The following is a 24,774-nucleotide window of genomic DNA, read 5'->3' as shown; positions in this document are numbered from 1 at the left end:
ACTACCCTCATTGTGCTCCGTAGTGGCGCCGCTCTCAAGATGGCACAGCCTCTTCCCTGGTTTGCAGTCCTTTACACAGGCGCCGACTGTGAACCCAAGGGGGCACCAATAACAATGTGCAGACCCACGCCATATTCCCAGCAAATCTAGTTGGGCAGGACCCACACCACCAGTACCTCAGACCTCCGCCAGCCCACTCCTCTTTTCTCACAGAGATGTCACGGACCTCTCCATGCAGCTCTCAGGAAAAGGTCCCAGGTTCTGAGCACAATGGCCACCTCCCAGGGAAGGGTTACAGTTCTCAGGGGGCTTACCGCTCAGGTCCACTGCACCACCGCAGCCCCCCAAGGTGAAACTCTCATTGGTGCGCCGTTTTGCCACCCCTAAGCCACCTTCTTGAAAGCAGTAGCGTGGCCTTCAAGCAAGCCAGAGAGTCGCAGCAGAATGTCGCGGCCATCAGGTCTGGGAGAAATCTGGTCGACCCACCTTAGTCAATATCAAAAGGGGTTCTGGGGCTACTTCTGGGGTGTCAGGATGGCAGTGGGTGGGGGGTTCACTGGGTGGGAGCCATCAGTTCCTGCGCCTTACAACATCGGTGCCTAGCCATGCCCCCCCATATTACATCACTCATGACATCTCCTATCGCATCACTGATAATATCACTGCTACATTTGCAATGAAATTATTGATAAGAAAACTATATGGTGGAGGCACAAATTTTTTTTAACATAGGGTACAAGTTATAAATATTTGAGATAACTATAACCGTTGAATTTCTGTGTGCATACGTTTGCCTTCAGATTCCTCCAGGGCAAACAAGACGCTAGCGAAACTTCAGGGGAGCAGCAGAAAGCCACTTTGAGTTGGAAGGTGGAGCCATCAACATTTAGGGACATGTGGCAGTGAGGGTGCTGGAGCTTGCCAGGAACCCACTAGGACATCTGATTCTTAGGCCTCTGGCTCAGGCCAGCCCCTCGTAGTGGCAGCCAAAGCAACATAGGCCACAACATCATTTCTGTGGCCTCTACCCCCCTTTCAACCAGCTCCAGGGTCAAGATCAATTCTGTTAACAGTCCAGGGCCTCCTCTGACCAAGGCACCTCACTACCTTTTCCCATGAAAACCTGCACCTATGCTTCTCTGTCAAAGGCCACAAGAGATGGCCTTCAGTCCTGCTATGTGTTCAGTTCATTCTGCCACCGTACTGTGGGTCCAGTTTTAGGTATAAAACATACCTTGTAGCCATGCCTTGTCAAATCCACATGTCTGAAACATGAACAGCATATGCACAGTGCATAACTTCTAGCCATTAACCTGTGATCTACGCCAATGTGCTGTAGTTTCTGAGAATTAGATATGCCCCCTTGTCATGGCAATCAACACGTTAGCCATGCAGTATGCCCAGTCACCTTCATTACCACACTCAGAATATGGCTCAGCTTTGTCAATGACAATTATCTACTTCCAAATCACTCCCTCCCAGGACAAGTCTTAAAACAATGCCTTTTTGCCCATACCCTGTGCCCAATACCCAAAACATTTAAAAACAGTTGCTTCCTGTAGGGATCCCTCAATTACCATACAAACAAAGACAAGTATAAAGCTGAAGGAACAAACCCATATGTCACCAAATCATAACATTATGAAGCCAACAAGTGCAAGTTTCAACCAGGACTGCAAAGCAGTAGTTGAATTATATGGTCTGTAGTCATGTCCTAGAGCAATCAGGCACAGTGCGTAGTCTTCAGCCCTGTCTTTCTCTTAGACCCATTAACCACAATACCTGCTGGGCCTTTGGGCCCTGAACCTTGACACAGGGCATAAATGTTGCCTCTATCCTATGTCTAGTAACCATGCCTAAATCACAGACACCTTTCAGGCAGTGGGTACAAGGCCTGGCCACTGGCCAAGCACTGTTCACAGTGCATGGCATCTATCCACAGTCTGTGACCAGTGCTAATACCATGCAGTTTATGCCCTACCATCATGGCAGCCAAACACATTTGAAGATATTTGACTGCACCTTATGTGCAGCCTGGTGTCTGCAATACCCATGGAGAGTGATATTTGAAATGCTCTTTGCAAAGTGAACATAGAAGAGTCTGTCCATTTTGCAGTACATCTGTGGAGCAGAGTTTGACTAAAAGATGCCAAAATCCACTCACTACCTGGTATAGATAAAGGGCAATTTTCTTGTATGAACATAGTAAATGCTTATTTGAGGGCTCGCTGGGCCATTTATACCTCTTTGTGAATGGCTGCCCTGTCGCTATTCAGGAAGGTCTAGCTACAGAGAACAGTTCTGATTGATTGAGAGAGCCAATTGCCTCGGTTCTAAATGGTTCCACTAATCGTAATCAGAATGAGTCTCTGTTGTTAGACAGTTCCAATTGGCTGACAAGCAGCCGTTTAGAATAATCCCTTTTCAGCCTGCCGATTCTACCCTGGACTATCTCTGATGGGATATGCTGGTTAGCAATCTTGCAGTAGTTCAGAGCCATCTGCAACATACCACTGTGTGCGCAAAAGTAAAACTTGGAAAATAGACTCTTTGCCTAATGAATTGTTTCTATGTACCATAGACAGGAAATCAATTATTTGCCCATCAATACCCTAGGACACAGCCTGTGGTCATGCTCTGTGAGTCCACCTAGAGACAACTTTAGCTATCTGCCAGAGCTCATGTCGAAACAAAAAAAATTAACAAGAAGATACACAGAAGGGCTTTCCTTTCGGTGTTGATCAGCCTATTTATTGAATGGAACTATGTTAGTCCCACTAAGGAGTGCTTCCATTTTAGTGCATAGATGGTCAAGACTTTGTTGCACTACAAATCAGAAGAATTGTTAAAGGATATGTGCCCTGCCTGCCCACAGCACCAGAACAAACACCTCTGCTGTTCCATTGACTGCAACTATGGCTGTGCCGGGAGCAGCAGAGAAATATGCTTCCTGAAAGAACATGTTATAAGCTAGGACAGGTATATAGGCGTTACATAGTGTACAATAGCAACATTTTCAAACCAATAAGAGATTAATTCAGTTAGAGGTTTATCAGTCAAAGTCTTCTGATGTTTCATAGAGACATAAGTAACCAACTCTCTAATAATTAGCATAGATGTAAAAGATTTGAGAACTGGTATTTGAAACCAGCTAACTTACACAGTATTGCTTCTCATTCAAAAAGCCTGAATGAATTTAGACAATCTGGCTGAGATACTGAGCAGCTAATGGGTATGGCAGAAAGGATTGTATTTGTAATATTTTTCATTGTCAATGCTAGTCCCGAGAAATATAGATCTATATACATGGATTTTGCGGTGTAGTTTCAATAGTGTGCAACCAAGTAGGCAGTGTCCGATATCTACCATACCGTGTAGGAAGTTATGTATAGGGCTTCCTATGTGACTCTTCCCATTGTTCCCAGGTAACACTTCCTGCACAAAAACATTGTAAACATCCCCCAATGTTCAGATGCAGCAAAAGGGGGTTGCAAAATAAGGGGCGTTAGTGATGTTACAATCTGAGTTAGGCTCAGACATGGTAATAAAAGAAGTGAGTGGCAAGTGAGTGGGATCTCCTAGCACTCAGCATAAGTTAATTATTTTGTTATGCTCCTTTTGGCCTCCTTTATTTAGCTGCTTTAATTTCTCTATCAGACTGACCTTTTACCATTTATCTCTTCACCTTTGCCACAACTACCAACTTTTTTTTCCTCACGTGAAGCAATTTTCATGTCTGCATTCTACCTATGTGTGATCAGCAAAGGATATGGTCTGCCATTTTGAGAAATCCCCTCCAGACAGGCGTTGAACTTTGCCATCAGAGGACACACTGCTACCTCATCTCTGTAGAAGGCATTGAGGTTTTGCTGAGTAGCTCTACAAATTGTTTTGTTTTTCAATATCAAACTCCCACAGAGTGTTTGTTACATAAACATTAAAAAACTTAATGGCTCTGATGTGCTGGAAGTTTCTCCAAGAATGTTAGGACAATTTACTCGGTTTCCTGTTTGGGACTAACAAACACAAGTTTGGCATAGTTGGCTTCAGACACTTTTTAGCGGTTACCGGGCATCCATTAAAATCTAATTGTGAATGGAACAAAGCTGTCACATGCGTGTATTAATATCAGAAATTATTTCCTAATCTGCAATATAAATGTGAATGAAGTGCGTTAAACAGCTATAATACCAATAAAGTGCTGGGTGCCTGCATTGCATGTAGGATTGTATCTTGCAGGAAGGGACACTTTCCTGTGCGAAAACAATCCTGGGAGGCTTGTCCCTCTTTCTATGTGCTGCACATAGAAAGAAGGAAAACCAAGTAAAAATAAAAACATTTCTCCTCGTTGTGCCTCCTCTGGTGAGGTGTAAGATGTTAGCATATCCCTAGGTTTAAAAGGTCCTGTAAGTCTGGGGCTGCATCAAAATCCAGGGGTGTTGTAGGGGAACATCCACAGCAATGCCAAGGGAACACCTCCTTAATGTGGAATAAGGCAACGCAGCAATTTCTGCTGCCTTGCACTACCTCCCTATTTATGAAGTCATTCAAAGCCATGCAAAGTGCCTTTGGGTGGCCTCATAAATATGATTTGGTGGTTTACACTGTGTTGTGTCACAAAAATAGGAGCCCATGGATGTCTTAATTTGTGTAGGTGATCAACCATTCCTTGTATATTTATATTTTCCCTTTTCTGGTTGTAGGGACCATGTTGCCCCCGAGGTGGTGCTCGAATGCCCCCCTCCAGGGAAATTTGGCAGATACTTTTTTTTTTTTTTTTTAAATGAACCCAGGGCTTTTCTGGTCTGCCCTTCCACTCACAGGTGGATCCCCACAAGGGTCAATATATTACGTTTGGCTGTTTTCCATTCCATAGTGGGCTGATTGGCCTCTTGAGGGGTGAGTAATCAACCTGCTAATGAACTGAAAATATGGATGCCTTTTATATGTATATGTGGCCAGTGTTTTGGCAGCCATTTCTTTGTATTTTTGCCTTGGGGTTTTTAGATGCCTCCTTCTCAGGCAGCAATTCAGCCACTAATTAGTGTGACATCCACATCTGATTTACACCCAGCAGAACTTCTATCACAAGGCAGTGCTGAGTCCACTTCAGCCTCAGCCAGGGTTTATTCAGCCAGTTATTCAGTCATTTATTTTAGTATGACCACTGTATTTTAGGATGCTATGTGGGGTGGGCTGATGCATTGCCCTCTGCTGTGGGGTGGAGTAAAATGTGTATGGCTGAATAACTGAGCAGCAGCTGAAATAAATTCAGCCATGCTGGGTAGAGTTACTATAAGAATGGCACAATAACTGATTAAAGGCCTGATGTTTTTGGTGGGTGGAGGCAGAGGGGCACATAGTGCAAAGGCTAATTTCATTCTGAGTCACCTGCATATTGCTCACAAAGAGCACATCTTGCAAATAAAATTCTCCAGACATTGGGGACAAATGTAGCATAATGTGCTTTTGACCTATTCTATGTGTTGCAACACAAACCAATATTTGTTTTTAGTCTTTTTCTCTTAGCTTTGTTGGAGTGTTTTTGGCAGTGTTGGATTGTTGAAGAAGTTCTTTGTGTCAGATAAGTTCAAGTTTGAGGCTGTTCTTGTCATTACAATGTACTTCACTTTCTCAACATCAAATACTTGCACTACATAGCACACATTTTGCCCCCCATACACATCAATCATTTCTACAAGTACCTCTGTATTAAACCTAGATAAGAATGTTTTAGTTAGAAAACAGCGATGGTATCTCATTGAAAGCCTGCTTCTGAGGCTGTAACTCAAATAATGGAGGAGAACTCTGCGGCAGAGTCTGATGCTAAGACAATAGGATGGAGAGGCTCATGGAGCAGGATCTCGGAGTGCATTTACATTCGTAGTTCCTTCCAATGACAACACATCTTCCGGTGATTGAGAGGAACATGTCAGTTGCTAACAAAGGGATACCACAACTAGAAAGGCCTTCTAGTTGTGGTATCCCTTTGTTAGCAACTGACTGTGCAGGGAAGAGCTAGCATAGACCAGTGTAGAGTACAGCCAAATAGGACACTGAACACAGACTGAGTGATCACTTGGCAGACTCCTTTAGTTCAGCCAGTAGTTCCATTGTTCAATAGAGATGCTGCACGTAAGGTCAATACACCAATTTTTTGCCTATTGACTCCTTTCATTTTATTGTTTTTTTTTGGGATGCAGACTTTCTTGAGGAAATTGTGGTGCAAACACATTTGTATGCTGAACAGTTTCTGAGGGAGCATGGAGGAACGCTGGTGCCTCACTCTCGGGCACGCTCATGGGCTCCCACTTTACTTGGGAGCTCCAAAAATGTTTAGGCCTAACGCTGAATATGAGAACAGTCAACAAGCCAACCATACAGTCCTACTGGTCTACTTGTGCAGTTTGGGTATCACCCTGCACCTCATTGGTCATGAGGTGAGACAGGTTTTTGACTTTGCAGTATTTGATGCATTTCTAAAACAATTCTACTGCATTGCCCCAGGACTATACAGACCATGACCGGCTATTCAAAATTCGACCTGTCATTAAACATTTGTCTTCCAAGTTTCCAGAGACTTATACTTCTGAAGAGAATATAGCAGTGGATGAGTCCTTGGTAATTTACAAAGGGTGGCTTCTGTTTTGGCAGTACATACCTAGTACAATAGCTTATCAAGACGTCCATGTTTAGCGAGAGCTCTACTGGTTATGTGTACTGCCTAGGAGTATACACCAGGAAGGGCTCTGCATTAAATTCTGTAGATTGTCTTTCATGTTAGGAGTTAGTGAGGATATTTTATGGGAGCTTGCCCAACCTTTTCTTCATAAAGGTCATAACCTTCATGTAGATAACTGTTATACAGCAGTCCAGCTGTTTAGTGAAATTGTACAAAGCTGACACTGTGACTTGCGATACCGTTAGAAAGAACAAAGGATTCCTTCAGGAGCTTCTTTGCCAGAAACTCCAAAAAGGGCAGGGTAGTGCAGTGTGACCCAACTAACTGCTTGCTGTCAAGTTCTCAGAGTGGTGGGAAGTATATGTACTCACTACATTTCACAATGAGAGCACTAACAAGTACATGGGTGGAGTGGATAAAAACAATCAAGTTCTTCAACGCCATAAAGTGAGTCGCAAAACTCAGACATGGTATAAGAAGTTGGCTACTCATGTGATTCAGTTGATACAATGTGTACAGTGTCTATCAGCAAACCAACACAGGGAGAGTGATTTCCTTCCTTTACGTTCAGTTGTCTGTTATTTAATGCCTTACTGCAGTAGAAGCAGTAGCCTCCACTTTGTCTTATGTGGAAGACGTTGCAAGGCTGCAGGATCAGCACTTTCTTGACAACATTCCTACAACAGAGCAAAAGAGATGATGACATCGCTAATGTAGAGTTTGTGCTCTGCATAGAAAGAGGCAAGAGAGCAGATATTATTTTCCCCAGTGCCCATCTCAGCCTGACCTGTGTTTGCCAACTTGCTTCACTTTATACCACATAAAAGTGAAATTCTAGGAAACTTACTGAAGTCAAGCACAAAGATTAGAACTTATCTGTTGCCCCAAATGAATGGTCATGGATACATAACCTTCAAGGGGGCATTAAATATGTAGCAGTGTAGCCTTGACATTAGTGCATCTGAATTTGAAAGAAGAACTCTAATCCAAGACTTTTTATTTCTAAATTAGATTTGAGCCACAATGCATTTACTGACTCCAGTAAAGAGGCGGACATTGGTCTTACTTTTGTCTGCTTACCACCTTCATTTCCAATAAAAAATATGGTGGAAGTTCTACCCACCGTATTGCAAGTGCATTTCAGTGAGTGTACTGTCCATAATGCTCAACAGAAGATGCATCATGTTTTGACTGAGTATCCTGTCCATCAATCCCTAAGGTCCTTAGTCTTTCCAGCAGTGCTTTTTATTGACAATAGGGCCTGATTTAGATTTTGGTGGATGGAATAGTCTGTCACAAACATGATGCATATCCCTCACGTTGAAATAAAAGTGCCTTTGGATTTAATGCACTTGTAATTTGGCAGAAGAGATATCTGTCACATTTGTGGCGAAGTAACCCCATCAGCCAAAGTCTAAATCAGGCCCTTAGTATAGTCTGCCCCAAAATGGTTAGCTCCATTTTCAAAGGTAGATTTGTTGACACTGTCTGAGGAAGGGGCCAAAAATGCATCCTCAGATAACCTCCAGTTTAATTCCATACCCTTGAAGCAGCAGGATTTAGTGCACTGAAGGTGCATGAACGAAAGTCTTTGAGCTTAATCAGGTTTCCACGGTGAGCCTTCAACAAAGGTGCATTTGGCTACCTCACAGTATTACACAACAGGTGAGATGGACATGAACAGGAAGTCAAACCATAACCTATGTTTATTTTCACAGTGATCTCAAGTAGGTTGAAGCAGATGTTCATAGTCAAAATGAAACTTTTCAAGGCACTAATCTAACCACGGTTGGTAGGATGTGTGTAGTGGTGACTCTGTGGCCATTAGCTGGTGGAAAGTGTGGTTGTTGGCTTGGAGAATGTGTGGTTGTTGGCCTGCAGGAAGTGTGACTGTCGGCTGGATGAAAGTGTAACTGTTGGCTGGTGAAATGTGTGGTTTTTGCCTGGCAGATTGGCAGAATATGTGGCTATTGGCTGGCAGAATGTGTGGCTGTTGGCTGAAGAAATGTGTGTATTGGTTTGCAAAAGATGTGTTCGTATAATCAGTTGGTGAGTGGCTTACTGGCAGTGTGATTGGTGTTTTGGTCCATTCCATATAAATGTGATGGGCCCAGGAATGGCGGCAGTTTGTTGATGCAAGTGTGTTGTGTGTGTTGGATCTGTGACAGGCCGTGTTAGAAATGGGTCTTTGGTTGACAGTCAGGTTACCCCCTTTTCAAGCAAGGACCCTCACTCTAGTCATAGTCAGGGTAAAAGAGAATCACTCTCAGCTAACCCCTGCTTGCCCCCTTGGTAGCTTGGCAGAGCAGTAGGCGTAACTTCAGAGTGCTAGGTGTAAAGTATTTGTACCAACACATACAGTAACTTAATGAAAACACTACAATCTGACACAACACAGGTTTAGAAACATAGGAAATATTCATCTAAACAAAACAAGACCAACACAACAAAAATCCACAATACACAAGTCAAGTTATCAATTAAAAGTCAGAAAGAGTCCTTAAGTAGTTTCAAACACACACTAACACTGTTAGCGTGAAAATGTACCTTGGGTGCGTCAGAAATAACCCAGCACGGACAAGTATGTGTCAAAAAGGGCTTGCGATGCGTTGATTCCACCCACGAGCGGGACCTTGCGTCATTTCTCCTTTCGTCGAGTCAGAGCACATTGTTCTTTCTCTCCGCAGGACAGTGATGCGTCGATCCGGTCAGCACTCTCGGGTCCGGGCAGGCCTTGCGTTGTTTTTACACACCCAGCGGTGCTTGCGGCAGAAATCCAGCTGCACAATGATCCGAAAATCACGCAGCACGGGTTGCAATCTCCCAGCCTCCGTCAGCGATGCTGCGATTCATTTCTTCTGCTTCGTGTGTCGATTCTTCGGTCGCGTGTCCGGCAAGAGTCGATTTTCAGCCGCAGAACCGGCGGGGCGTCATTTCTTCAGCCGCAGATCGGAGTTGGTCGATCTTTTCCCCACAATGCACTTTTTGTGTGGATTTCCTCCTCTTAGGCTGTCAGCTTCTCTTTTCAGGGCCCCAGGAACTGGATGGGGACCACAGGGCAGAGTAGGGGTCTCTCAAGAGACTCCAGGTGCTGGCAGAGAGAAGTCTTTGCTGTCCCTGTGACTTCAAACAACACGCGGCAAGCTCTAAATCAAGCCCTTGGAGAGTTCTTCTCATGGTATAAGCACAAAAATGCTCACTTTCTAAAAGTGGCGTTTTCAAATACACAATCTTAAAATCAACTTTACTAAAAGATGTATTTTTAAATTGTGAGCTCAGATGTCCATCCGCTCCCAAAGCGAATCTACACTTTAATCAGCTTTAAAGGTAGCCCCATGTTAACCTATGAGAGGGACAGACCTTGCAATCGTAAAAAACGAAGTTAGCAATATTTCACTGTCAGGACATATAAAACACATTACTACTTGTCCTACCTTAACCATACACTGCACCCTGCCCTTGGGGCTACATAGGGCCTACCTTAGGAGCGTCTTGTATGTAAGAAAAGGGAAGGTTTAGGCCAGCCAAGTGGGTACACTTGCCAAGTCGAATTTACAGTTAAAACTGCACACACAGACACTGCAATGGCAGGTCTGAGACATGATTACAGAGCTACTTATGTGGGTGGCACAACCAGTGCTGCAGGCCCACTAGTAGCATTTGATGTACAGGACCTGGCACCTCTGGTGCACTTTACTAGGGACTTACTAATAAATCAAATATGCCAATCATGGATAAGCCAATAACATCCACATTTTGAAAAGGAACACTTGCACTTTAGCACTGGTTAGCAGTGGCAAGGTACCCAGAGTAACAAAAACAGCAAACTCATAGTCCAGCACACATCAACAACCTGGGGAACAGAGGCAAAAGGTTAAGGGAGACTACGCCAAGGATAAAAAGTCTAACAGGCCGTATGAATGACAATGTGTGGGGCATGTGAATGGACTGTGAAGTGGCTGGTGCCTTGATGCAGCTTTGCGGATCACTAACACTAAGTGATGGGTTCAATGTTCTGATACTGTTAATAGTGTTGACGATTTCACTTTATTACTACTGGTAGTGCCACAACCAACCGGTGTGAATTTGTGCTTCAGTTGTGGATAGACTCAGAAGGAACAGTCATAGTCCTGCACACTTCTGAGAACTCAACAACTTAAGGAGTCCAGCGTGGCATGCTTTGTGAGGATACATTTTGCTTACAACCCACCCCCCATAGCTGGCAAAACTCAAAATTTATCTTAAAACATACATTTTCCTCACAGTTCTGTGAGGGAAAATTCTGAGATCTGAGGGATGCCATAAATTGCCTACAATCCAGCATTCTCTCAAATCTCACAATACAAATCATACCTCACTTGTGTGGACAGGCCTAGTGCCCACCACAGGAAACAGCACAAAACTCAGCATAGACACACTACATTTTTCAATAGAAAACTGACCCTGTTTTTCCAGTGTGGGTAGCTGTAGATTGTGGCACCTAGGGAAATGTAGAACACCTAGGGGAATCCAGGAAGGGGTGACTTGTGTGAATCTCATCAGCTATCGTTTACCCAGAATCCCTTGCAAATCTCAAACTTTGAGTAAAAAACACATTTTCCTTATATTTCTGTGATGGAAAGTTCTGGAATATGTAGGGAGCCACACATTTCCTACCACATATCTCCAGGTAAGAATGGCAGCACATTTGTCTGGGTGGTTCAAGAACCCACTTCAGAAAAGGCTCTAAAATGCTTTGTTGAGAGATAAGCAAAATGGATAGCGGTGGTATTTTTCTAACTTGTATGATCTTCTACAGTGATCCTCTCTGATGTCTAGGTCACCAAGCCAGGCACGCCGGGATTTGTAGAACAGGATGAATATATGTTAATGCAACGACCATCAACGACCATCATCAGAGTGAGATGCAAGACCTTACATCTCTTCTCTCTGGATTTCCCTGTTTTTCATGACCACTAATATTGCCTTCAACCCTCCCCCATTTGAAAAGGAACATCTGCAGCAGCTCAGAAGCTGATCTTAGATAATGAGTTCCACCCGTTTAGTCCACCTGGATTTTTCACAATTGACTACCCTTTTTTTCCTTTTATCGTAAGTGATTCTCTACCTGAGTGGAAGGCCACTGCTGCGCATCTCGGATAAGAGACATTGGACTTTTTACACGTGAACACCTGAGAACACATATGCGCCAGTGTGTGGTCTGCTAGTGTGGGACTAGTGTTGTGCACAGCCTGGTTCCTGTGCACAGGTAGCATGACTGTAGGAAATGAGTTACTGATTGAGGGGCAGGTGTAACCCTTCTCAAGCAGAAACCACGTTTCCTGTCAGAATGAAGCCACAAGCATACCCAAATTAACCTGTGCTTAACACTCTAGCCTGGCACAGAAGCAGTCAGGCTCAATTCAGAGGCAATGTGTAAAGTATTTATGCAGCACTTCAAACAGTAATATTGTGAAAACACAACACAAGAAAAATTACAAACCAATTTTAAAAATTTGAAAACAAAGTAGTACATTATTTGAGACTACAATTCCAAAAATCCAATCAGTAGAAAAAATACATACAATTTCAAAGTTATAAGTGAAGATAGTGCTTAAAAGCACAAAGCACCAACTGTAGCTATCTGGTTGTACCGGACTGGGACAAAGTCACAAGATCAGGTTGACCGTGATGGAGAACAGACCAAATAATGTACAAAGTATTTTTTTTTTTTATTGTTTTTATTGCCATTTCAGTTTCAACAAGCAGAGCCCCACCAAGTATAAACAAGCTATAATCATCAACAAAAGTAGGACCATAAATTCACAATTCTTGATAGAAGCTCTGTCTTCTGGTTCACCGCCTAAACAAGAGGTTAACTCTAACCACACTACCATTAAACTCAGGAGTAGCTGGAATAGGCAGACATAAGAACTCAATCATAGTCCAACCCGACTCAACTTCCCCCTCCCTTTTACACCCCTCTGGCTACCTGAAATGAGCAAACCAAGAGGACTATAGAGGTTAGCTACTAGGCTTTGCACGTAGACAAGAATTTGACTAGAATGGTGACAATTTTACAATCATCCAAAGGGACAGTCGGGATGATCCCCAGATTAAGAGTTCTTTTATGTGGGGCTCTGTGAAGCATCCAGTACTGTTGTTAACATGTGTGTCATCCCTCTCAAGCAAGTAGCTCATCTCGCAATTTGTCATCTCGTCTAGTACACCGCATGTGGGCTTCTTCGGCCTCTGCCCATTCTACCAGGTCATCCTGGCATTTACTGAACTGGGGAGGTCGAGCACTCATCCAGTGGATCGCAATGCACAACTTGGGGACAATAAGTTCCAATATTGTATACTGCTTACTCAACTTTTTTAGGGGGTTGTCTGGAAGTAAGCCTAGCATACATGTTCTGATGTGTCTGAGAACCGTCCACCCAGTCACCACTTCTAGGTGGACTAACAACTCTCTCCAGAGGACTGTCACAACTCAGAATCTTTAAACCATATGTAAAAAAATCTGTGTCGTTGCCACTACAGCAGACACAACTGGGGACTCTTTGAGGGTATATGGAATGGAATTTGTTTGGTCACAAATATACCATTTGGACATAGTCAATTTGTATAAGTTTGAATGGTGCACAGACACACACTTTTTTTACTCCCATAATTATTTCCCCCCACTTCTTAGGGAAAATGGGTTCCTCACTAGCACCCTGCCAGTGATCTTTCATCCATAGTGGCCCCAGGTGCCTATCGGCATGTAGCACCCAGTGAGATGTGTGATTAACCTTCAGTCACAATCAAACACCCACAAGGTCACCAGCATCTGTGAGGGCTCTGGTGCCTCAGGAAAAGATAGCTAGAGCCTACAAGCGCTGGTGGCAAGTTTTGCATATTGTAGAAATTGCCTGTAGCCTAGTCCAAACACGTCAAAGGCATCCTGCATAGTTATGAAACAGTTGTCAGGGTATAAATCTGAGAACATAATGCAACTTCCCTCTCTCCACTTTTCAGTGGACATTCTTTGAGCTATTTAGGCAAATTGGCGTACTATTCATGTGTCCTGGTCTGGGGTATAGGGTGTCCGCTGTATCACTTGGCAGACCTCCCAGTCCCATAACGGGCAAGTTAAACAGATCACGTGAGGCAGTGTATACGGAACATCTCTTCCTTTCATCAAGAGCTCCTCTAGCCTATAACCATCATGGGAGCACTCTAACAGCGACCTCTCTCAATTGTCCTCACCATCTAGCCAATGGACAGCATGCTGTAGGTGAGCATGTAGGAGGCTGGCTCTCTAAACAGTGTACAAAAATGATGTGCGCTGTGCAGAGAGTCCAAGCAACCCACCTTGGTTTACAGAGGTACAAACTAGACCACCTACTGCTCTAGTTTTTGTGGTAGCTTGAAGAAGTGCGAAGCATTTACTGTCCTCACAGTATCAATAAATGTGGACACACACTGAAAAGAATAACTCGAGATCAATTTAACAAAATACTTCAGATTTTTGTAAAAAAAATTAAGAACAAGATCATCAAAATCGGGTAAGTACTTGATAAGTTACACAGCATCCATAATATCGGAAATGCATACCTCAACCACCGCCTTCCATCCACATGCCCACCCAACAACTCTGTTCCACTCCCTGGCCCTGACCACCATCCCACAGATCCACAAGACCACAGCCAGAGGAAGATCCTTATCCTACCTCACCGCTAAAAGACCTGGGACTCTTTACCTCTTCATCTTAGGCAATCTCCCTCTCTGCCTCAATTCAGGAAGAACCTCAAGCCCTGGCTCTTTGACTGAACTGGCCATCCAGCGCTTTGATTGAGCTGCAGAACCCCCCCCCCCGCACCAGCACCTGGAGACCCAAGCAGGTGACTAGCCATGCTCTATAAGAACCCTGATTGATTGATTGGATAAGTTATGATTTTTTCAAATGTCAGCAAAAAATAGTCTTTTAGAGCGTAATTATGCACCATAGGATTCAATGGGAAAAAAATGTAAAAATGCATATAAAATCAAGCAATGCATCCTTTCGTTTATAGGTTGAGGTCATTGAGATATCTTGAGGATCAGCTGGGGAAGATTGGGCGGCTCCTGGTTTCAGCAGGAGCAGCTGCTGAAAAAAGTCCTTGGAGCTGGTGCAAGACCACTGTGGTGGACCACTTGGAAAAGCAAGTTACAGGCGGACTTCAAGGTGAGTCTGGTGGGTCCCCTTTGGAGTGTAGAGGTTGCAAAGGGTGGGGGATCCTTAGAACACAGCTGGTTCTCTGGTCCAGGTCCCAGGGAGGCCGGTGTAGAGTAGATAGGTGAGCCAGGAGCTGTGCTCAAAGCTGCACTTGGAAGCAGGAGGTTGGTCACTTTGAGGGTGGATTGCAGGTCAGCAGGGCCACTCTGGGGGGGGTCCTCAACTGGGGCTTGCTCTTGGTTCTTTGGGAGTCTAGAGTGGCCTTTTCTTCTGAGTGTCCAATGTTGGGGGTCAAGTACACAGGACTATTGCACGGTTCATCCACTGCAAGTCGCAGTGCCACCAAACTTGGCACAGGATTTGTCCTCTCGGTCCCCCAAGTGGAATTTAGTCTGGCTGCTATGTCCAGTTCCTTGGTCAGGAGCTGGTCAATGAACTGGAATTCACTGGTCTTTTGCTTTATTGTTGCAAGGAGCGATGCCTTCACTCTGGAGTGAGAGCTTTGGCGATTTTCAGAAGGGTGGAGGTCCTCTGGGGTTTTGTAGAGTCTGCCCGATGTCCATTCATCCCCACAGTGGTGATTGTCGAGTCCTAGGGGCAGCAGGCATGGTGTGGCACATTTTCTTGGTGCAGCAAGAATGCCGTTCTTGAGCCTTGGGTCTTCTTTGTTGCTGGTCTTCTTGTGTCCTTGGAATCTGATCTGCAGGTCTAGGGGTGCTCACTAAATACTGCATTTAGGAGAGTCCATAGTAGTGACCGATGGGTCATCTATCTTTGGTTGGCTACACTCACTATGTGATCACTTCCAGTGGGCAAGGGACACTTACCTATCTCTGGCTAGTTTTCTACCATGCAAGATGGAGGAAAGTGAAACTGGGGGGTCACCTCACATGTAATATCTTAAGGCGTCTTGTCCTGTCCTTTGTGCATTTTCCCGCCGTTGCTCCTACCAAAAGTGGGGATTTTCAATGGAGATGGCCATCAGCTGCTAGCAGAACGGCTGAGGGTTGACTTTCAAAGGCAGCAAGCCCTTTCAACCTCGCTGGCAGGGCAGTGCGCATTCCTGGGGGACAAGGTGTAACAACTATGTCCAGGAAGGGCTTTGCTTCCTGAACCCAGAGAGCATGGGCACTCACCCCAGGTTTCCAGAATCTTGTCTGATGGTGGCAGGCTGGTTGTGACCAGCCAACAACCATGCCAGGGTTAGTTAACTTCTGACGGGGTCAATTCTAAGGTGGCCCTTGGGTACATTTTGTAATAAATCCAATACTGGTGGTAAGTTGGATTTATTGTTCTAAGTTGATACCAAACAACCCAGTGTTCATAGTGGCCCTCATGTAGCTGTGAAACTCTTACTGACCAGTGTCCAACACATGCATTTAAAATGGCTGCTCTGTTCACTTACTATGTCCCAGGTCTGACAAGGACACAGTAGGGGCATATTGTTCATGGATCTATGCCTACACATGCACTATAGTGCATTCCACTTTAGGGCTGGAAGGCCTGCCAGATGGGTGGCTTACCTGTATTGCATACAGTGTGTAGTGGACAGGTCACACAGGCTTGGTGTCATGGCAGTTTTGCATTTAAGGATTGCACCAGGACACTCAGCCTGCAATGGCAGAGCTGGGTGCATTTCGATGCATAGTCGCTGAGGGTGGCACAATCTTTACTGCTGTACTCAGGGGCCTACTCTTAGTACCCCTGGGTACCTAAGTACCATTTCTAGGGACTTACAGTGGCAGCTAAAAGTGTTGTAAATTTTGTTTTTGACAGGCAAGTTGTCACCAGTGTCCACATCATGGGTACACCAATCCGTCTTACCGGGAGTCAGTGAAAATAACTCAGATACTGGTTGAGGACTTGCCTGAAATCAGCCTGCTGTTGCTCTGTGTGTGTGTCCGATAAGACCACTCCATCCACAGAACTATTGTGTGAGTTGCTGGAGAGGATATCAGGGACAGGTTCACTCTCTTCTTCCTGTCCCTCATGTGTAACCATGATCATGGTCACATCAGCTCTGTCATAGTAGGGATTTAGACAGTTGACATGAATTATTCTTTTGGGGTTTTTGCTATTACTGCCCAGGTCAACTAGATAAGTGACCTCCCCTTTCTTTTCAAGTATAGGATAGGGCCAGACCACTTGTCTTGGAGAGCCCTAGGAGCCGCAGGCTCCAACACCCAAAGTTTCTGCACTGATTGGAATTCCACTATATTATTGTTTTGTCATACCAGTTCTTTTGCAGCTTCTGGCTTGCTTTTTCCATGTTCTCTGCCATCCTTGAATGTAGGCCAAGTACATAGTCCACTATGTCTTGCTTGGGTGCTTTGAGATGCTTCACCCAGCCTTCCCTTACAAGACTCAGTGATCCCCTCACAGGATGCCCAAACAAAAGCTCAAATGGAGAGAATCCTACTCCCTTTTGTGGCACTTCCCTGTGGGCAAAAAGCAGACATGGAAGTCAGACATCCCATCTCCTTCTGGGTTTTTCATGGAGTCCTCCCATCATGCCTTTTAGGGACTGGTTAAATCTTTCAACCAAACCATTGTATGTAAATTCTATGGAGTAGTGAACTTATAAGTTACACCAAATTCCTTCACATGTGTTTAGGTATGCAACATGAAGTTAGAACCTCTGTTTGATACTACCTCCTTAGGGAACCCAACTCTGGTAAAAATACCCAGGATGGTTTTTGCTACGGCAGGAGCAGTGATGGTCTTAAGGGGTATAACTTCAGGTTATATGGTGGCATGATCCACCACCACTACGATATATATATTTTCTGATGCTGTCTGAGGGTCACTAGGGCCAACAAAATCAACCCCTACCCTTTCAAAGGTACCCCAACCACAGTTAGTGAAACTAAGAGGGCCTTTATGTGGCCACCTGCTTTGCCAATGGCTTGGCAGGTGACACAGAACTGGCAAAAGTCCTTTACCTTCTGGGACATTCTAGACCAGTAAAAATGATTCACTAGCCTGCTCCAAGTTTCATTTTGACCCAAATGACCAGCTAGGGGAATGACATGGGCTAGATAGAGGAGAAACTCTGTGAACTGCTGAGGTACTACCACCCTTCTAGTGACAATTGGCTTGAGGTCTCTGGCCTCAGTGAACAGGAGTCCATATATCCAATAAACCCTGTGGGTACCACAGGCACTATCCTTTTCTTTTTGTGCAGCTTGCTGCCACGGGCTTTCAAAAGTGGAAAAGGTTTTTGTCCCTGGCACAGGTCCTCCCTGGAGGGTCCCGTTGGGACTAGAGCTCTGGGTGTTAAGGCCTTAGTTCTGCAGGATCAGTTCCCTCTTGGAATCCCAAGTCCTCTTCCTCAGAACAGGGGTTCTGACTTGAAATCTGTATAGAAGATGGCTCCCACGTCTTCTTGCCTTTTGTCTTGGAAGGTTGGGATACTATTTCAGGATCCAACACTTGATTTTCCCTCTGAAGTTTGCTCTGTTCCCTAGTGTTAACACTGGCCCATTCTGCGATCCCAAGCATGGCTGCATAGGTCTTTAGTTCTACTTCAGCCCAGGGGGAATGATCCAGGTCATTTACAAGCAGACAATAAACTGGGGTGGATGGGGATACAACCACTTTTTTCTGCCCAACTACTCCCCCAGTCAAATGTTACCATAGCCATGGGATGGAACTATGTCTCATTGTCAGCAGTGGTGACAGGATAAGACTTACCTACCAGAAACTGATTTGAGGGGACCAAGTGCTGGGTCACCATGGTGACACTAGCTCCTGTGCCCCTACGGACTTCAACGTTTCCCCATTTATCAAAGGTTGCTGCCTGTATCTTTGCATATTACTAGGCCAAGTAGCACAGGATAATTCTACTCCACCCTTTGTGACTAATGTTGCCATGGTGGGTTCACTGACATGGTCAGGCCACAACTGTGATCCCGACTGGAGATTACCAACAGCATTACTGCAGGCTTGCAAGAGGCATTTTTCTTGTTTTTACAGCTAGGGACTTCAGTTTGGTGCCCTCTATTCTTACAATCAAAGCAGCAAGCCTTGTTGTCAACTTGTTCTTTCCTTTGTGCCCACCCTTAGACTCCGAGGAGCCTCTGGGCCCACCATTCTGTGCAGGTTTTTGGGGGCCTTGGGAAGACTCTTTATTTTTATTCTGGCTCCCATGTTTTCCTTTGGGGTTTTTTTGGGCCTCTTTCTTTTGGTCTTCCCCACCACGGGTAGTTTTGGTCACCCTTGTTTTGACACAATGATCTGCCTTCTTCCCCTACTCTTGAGGAGAAAGTGAACCTAGGTCTACCAGACATTGATGTAGCTTCTCATTGTAACAATTACCTAGCAGATGCTCTTTCATGAATGGGTTATGCAGCCCATCATAATCTTGTACATTGTTACCAGCTAACCAACCACCCAGCATTTTTACTGAATAGTCCACAAAATCTATCCAACTTTGGCTCTGGGTTTTTCAAGCCTCCCTGAACTTTATGTGGTACTCTTCATTTGTAAATTTAAAACCCTCAATCAGGGTAACCTTCAAAAGGTCACACGATTTAGAATCTGCCTCTTTCAGTGTCAGGAGCCTATCCCTGCACTTTCCTGAGAATAACTCCCCCAACAGTGTACTCCAGTGTTTCTATTCAAGTTCTCATCAAACGCAGGCTCTTCCAAAGGCAAGAAACCATTTTACTACTACTATATCATCCCCATCTGAAAATGTAGGGACAACTCCTTTTGGGAGATTGAGATCGAAAGGTTTCTCTCCAAATACTTGTATGCTGCCACCTGAGATGGGTTGTAGGCCCAACTCTCTTCTCTTTGTTTTAATTTCTAAGAGCTGAGCTTCCTGGTTCAGTCTTTAGGTCAACCTGGCCAAAGCCAGGCCATCTTCTCTGGGGGCATTAGTGCTAGAGGAAGAGGAGATACCCTGATTACCATTGTCCACAACATTTTCCTCTCAGACAGAAGTTTCACCATCCATGTCTTTTGTGGAGTGGGCTTCCTCATAGTGGGCCACCAGGAACCTCAGCTGGTTGAATTTGCCATGTTTTTGCAGTAGGGATTTGTATAGCTTGAAGAGTTTCCATAACTGGGCAAAGTTATACACTATGTAGGGGGGCAGGTCTAACCCCTGTCTCTGGTTCTCGGCATCTGACATGTTTTATGCTACTAAATGTGGCACCTTTTTAGAAATTTGGAAACCCTTTTGGAGAAGGCCAACTAAATTAAGGACTTTCAACTCTAAGTCTTGTTGTGGGGACCTAACCAGGGCCCTAGCAGTTACTTTAAAGTGTTGTAAAAATGTTAGCCAACTGAAAAAAATGCAATTAAGCTAAAGACATTCTGGAGAGTTATTTGTATGCTCACAAATTGCCAAAGTGGCATCAGCAAATGCAAAGTCTTTATCCCACTGCTGATACTCCTAATGTAGGAGGCTGGCTCTCTATACAGGTTACAAAAATGATGTGCACTGTGCAGAGAGTCCAAGCAACCTCACCTTGGTTTACAGAGGTAAAAATTAGACAACCTAATAGTCTTAAATATTTTATCAAAAAGTATTTTTGTAAATTGGTGTGGAGTTTTTGTTTTGAGCGTGTGTCCACATTTATTGATACTGTGAGTACAACAAATTCTTAGCACTTCTCCATGAGTGGCCTAAATTCTTGACCAAGCTACCATAAAAATTAGAGTATTAGGAGGTCTAGTTGCCTTCGGATGATTGTATGACTGTTACCATTCTAGTCAAATGCTCATCTACGTGCATAGCCTAGTAGCTAACCTCCATAGTCCTCTTGCTTTGCTCATTTTCAGGAAGCTGGAGGGTTGGGAAAGGGAGGGGGGAGTTGGGTTGGGTTGTTGCATTATGATAGTGACTAAGGGCCAGATGTAGCAAACGTTTTGCGACTCGCAAACTGCAAAATTTGCCGTTTGCGAGTCGCAAAACGCGTATCCCAATGCAGAAATGCATTTTGCGAGTCGTTACCGACTCGCAAAATGCATTTCAGACTCGCAAATAGGAAGGGGTGTTCCCTTCCTATTTGCGAGTCGCATTGGGATGCAATACCATTTGCGACCGCATATGTGGTCGCAAATGGCATCGCAGTTACCATCCACTTCAAGTGGATGGTAACCCAATCGCAAATTGGAAGGGGTCCCCAGGGGACCCCTTCCAGTTTGTGACTGGAGCCCAAAATATTTTTTCAGGGCAGGGAGTGGTCCAAGGGACCACTCCCTGCCCTGAAAAAAAAACGAAACTAAAGGTTTCGTTTTTTTTTGAAGAGCAGCTCGTTTTCCCTTAGGGAAAACGGGCTACACTTCAAAAAAAAAAACTGCTTTATTTAAAAGCAGGTCGCTAACATGGAGGTCTGCTGACGTCAGCAGGCCTCCATGTTAGCGAGTGCCTATACTCGCAATGGGGCCGCAATTTGCGACCCACCTCATGAATATTCATGAGGTGGGTCATTGCGACCCCATTGCGAGTTGCAGTCGGTGTCTGAGACACCGTACTGCATAGCAATTTGCAACTTGCAAATTGCGAGTCGCAGGGACTCGCAATTTGCAAGTCGCAAATTGCTTTTTTCCTACATCTGGCCCTAAGCTCTTATGTCTGTCTATTCTAGCATTTCCTGAGTTTAATGGTTTTGTGGTTGGAGTTAACCTCTTTTTTTAAGTGGTGAACCAGAAGACAGTAGATATTTAACAGAGCTACTATCAAGAATTGTGAATATATGGTTCTATTGTTGTAGATGATTATAGCTCGTGTATAGTTGGTGGGACTTTGCTTCTTGATATCGAGATGGCAATGAAAAAATTTTTTTTTTAAATGTGGTCCTTTATCCAGACCGTGCTTCATCACGGTCAACCTGATCTTGTGACTTATTCCCATTCCACTTATACCTTAAAAACTGCAAAATTTGTTTTACTGATTGTATTTTTGACATTTAACTCAAATAATGTACTACATTTTGTTCTAATTTTTTTAATAGGTTTGTAATTTTTCTTGTGTTGTGTTTCCACGATATTACTGATTCAAGAGCTGCATAAATACTTTACACATTACCTCTGAATTAAGCCCGACTGCTTTTGTGCCAAGCTAGAGTGTTAAGCACAGGTTAATTTGGGGTTGCTTGTAGCTGTATCCAGAAAGGAATTATGGTTTCTGCTTGAGAAGGGTTTCACCCCCTCAACCAGTAACTCTGTTTCCTACAGCCAGGATACCTGTGCACAAATACCAGGCTGTACACAACAGTAGTCCCACACTAGTAGACCACACACATGGGCACATATGTGTGTTCAGATATTCTCGTGTAACTAGTCCAGTGCTTATTTGAGATGGGCAGCAATGCCCTTACCTTAAGAGGCAGATACCTTTTGGTAAATGCACTCAGTTAGATTACAACGAAATTACTGTGAGTGACTGTTGTGGGTATCCTCCTAAAAGAAGTAGTAGGTGGATTCGTTTTGGTCACAAAGGTTGCTCTATTGTCACTGATACAGATATTTGTCACTTTGTATTGCTCTAATGTCTTCACATATAGGCCCTCGTTACAACCCTGGCGGTCAAAGACATGGCATAGCAGACAGTGAAAAGCGCGACGGGTGCAACTGCACCCGTCACACCTCCGCAACACTGCCGGCTCCATTTAGAGCCAGCTCCCGTGTTGCAGCCGAGATCCCCGCTGGGCCGGCGGGCGGAAACCAGGTTTCCGCCCACCGGCCCAGCGGGGATCTCCAAATAGACCCCACGGGAGTGCGGCTGCATTGGCGGCCGCCCGGCAGTTTCAACTTGGTGGGTGCCGCTTGCCACCCGCCAATGTTGAAATGAAGGCCATAGTCTTTATCTGGGTCCTCTTCACAATACAGCAAAAAAAAAATCTTCTTGCTCTCTTTTGTAGACAGTGAAAGGTACTTTCGCTTGCTCACTTAGCTTCACTTCAGCCAGTCAACCTCAGAGGAATATCGAAAAAGAAAACAGGGATCCAAAATCAGGTAAGTGCGTTTTGCCTTTGTGGATATCAGGTGGGATAATGTGGAGTACATGTGAGGGTAGGTGGGGGAGCCTTAAGGTACATGTGGTAGGGGCATGCTTTAGAACAATGCTTTTATAGTGTGAAGAAGTGTGAAGAAGTAACTCAAACAAACAAGAAAAAATGCCCACGGAGCCCCAGGTACAGTAAATAACCATGCCACCTTTTTGCACACCTCCCCAACCACTGTGGCCATATCTTTCTGAATGAATGACCTACCTTGTGCAGCCACGTCCCTCTAAGAATGTGGCATGGTTGGATGCCATTTGGGGATTGTCTGTCTGCTCCTGCGGTATGCTGCTTCCCACCGGTCCTGTCGTCCTCGGATCCCGCATCTTCTCTCGCACTACTCCCATTGTGCTCGGGTCCTGCATCTTCTCCTTCTCGCTTCCCGAATTCTTCCTCTACCTTCCTGTGCTCTGTGGCTTTGCTCTTCTGGGCTCCCTCGTCGTACCAGCCACTGGCGTTCACTAGATTGACTTGCTTCCCCTTTTGGCCTGGTATTACCTGGAAGCAGTCCTGCCTTCCAGAGATCGGATGTTCCGGTGTTCTCCTGGAGCATGGAGTGGGGTCTCCGGTTTAGCCTGAAGTGCTGCTCCATGCCGGGATCGTCACATCGATCCTGTTACAGTGACAGTCAGGTAGTGAGCATCACTTACAATAAAAGTAAAAAAGGGTAGCAATTTGTAAAAAACCCTGGTCGACTAAACAGATGGAACTAATTTTCTAAAGTCAGCTTCTGAGCTGCTGCAGATGTACCCTTTCAAAGGGGTGGTGGTGGAGGCAATATTAGCGGTTGTGAAAAGCTGGGAAATCCAGGGAGAAGAGATGTAAGGTCATGAATCTCTCTAGGATGATGGTCTTTGCATGAACATATATTCATCCTGTTCTACAAATCTGATATCAAGACAGTATGAGCAAGCAGATATCATGAACAGTGGTTATTGTCAATGGTGTTCTACCTCTCAATCTCAGCCTCTACTTACAAATAGTGCTGTTATTCACAATATAGTATTGCTTCTTCTCTTTATAGTGCAAATCTCTCTAATAGCATTTCTAGCAGATATGTCAAAGGAGAAAAAGCAAAATTCAGGGCGACACAGTGCCCTCATTAAATTATCCCTCTAACAAACAAACTAGAAGCCCCACCCCGGGTACATTAATTAACAACTGCCCGGTTCAGTGCCAGCTCTAGGTGCAACAGTTACATTCCATTCCCCCTTTATGAGCTACTGGGAGTCTTTTAGGGCCGACAGGCGGAGCAGTCTAAGATATTTGGGACAAGTCAATTCTCGAGACTCCCCTGTAAGGACAGACAGATAAAGGCACCACAACCATCTCAATGAGTTTCCTTGAGCGGTGAGTACCAAAGTGAGTTTCTCCATTCCTAATACAAACTATAATCTGTGTAGCCATCCTAGAAGTGTTGGTAGTGTGGCTGTGCCCCAGTGAGCTGAGATATTCTATAAGCCCCCCCCAGTGCCAATCTGATCTGTAGTCCCTTAAGGGCTTTGAGTGGGAGCGTTTAGGGATTAGGGAGTTTCAGGATGACATAGGCAGGGAACCGTGGGAGCTGAGTATGAAGATGAGCATCAATATAGTTTAAGAATTTCCTATCAATATGAGGTAAGCTTTGGAAATTCCTATAGAAGGTACACCAATGTTACAGGGGTGCCACATTGTCTCCAACAATCATCAGACTCTGTGGGGTCATCCTTACATAAATGTAGAGGGGTAAGGTACCAATAGATGGCAATCTTTGTGGCCGTCTGAACTCTGGCTGGATTATGTGCCATGTGGCATGTGGCATGCTCAATAATATACCTCCTCCCATTCTTTGATTGTCAATGTCCTCCCTAGTTCCGCCTCCCACTGTGCCAGGCTTGGTGACCTAGGTACCAGAGAGG

The sequence above is a fragment of the Pleurodeles waltl genome, chromosome 1_1 (genome assembly GCF_031143425.1).
Source record: "Pleurodeles waltl isolate 20211129_DDA chromosome 1_1, aPleWal1.hap1.20221129, whole genome shotgun sequence".
NCBI classification, from domain to species: Eukaryota; Metazoa; Chordata; class Amphibia; order Caudata; family Salamandridae; genus Pleurodeles; species Pleurodeles waltl.
Note: the sequence above shows the minus strand (reverse complement) of the source record.